Genomic DNA, 455 nt, shown 5'->3' with positions numbered 1-455 from the left:
CACTTATTAATCAATATTTAAACTTCAATTGTTAATATTTGTTGTTATTAAATTAAAAATAAAACAATAAAAATGTGTTAAATATACAATTTATTAAACTGCACACGCGAAGAAATGCACAATCGAACATGTCGCTGCAGAATGGGCAAAAATACATAACAAACAACAATAATATAATTATTATAACAATATTACAAACGATGTCCTGTGTCAAGTCCAAAATACGAAACGGACCCAATGTCCCCATCTCGTTACCATTCACTACATGTTAATGAAAAACACAAAAAAAAAGAAAAAATGTTACGACGAAATCAATAAATTAATAAACGGATGACGACAGTGGCGTGTCGAAGAAGGAAGGTGGTTGTAAAATTAATAGTTCCTTTTAATTAATGATTAAAATCGGCGGTTTACTAACTAGGTACATGCTCAGTCTGTTTTAAGACGATAATTTC

The sequence above is a fragment of the Agrilus planipennis genome, unplaced genomic scaffold (genome assembly GCF_000699045.2).
Source record: "Agrilus planipennis isolate EAB-ADULT unplaced genomic scaffold, Apla_2.0 scaffold20, whole genome shotgun sequence".
NCBI classification, from domain to species: Eukaryota; Metazoa; Arthropoda; class Insecta; order Coleoptera; family Buprestidae; genus Agrilus; species Agrilus planipennis.
This window is presented reverse-complemented; position numbering follows the sequence as displayed.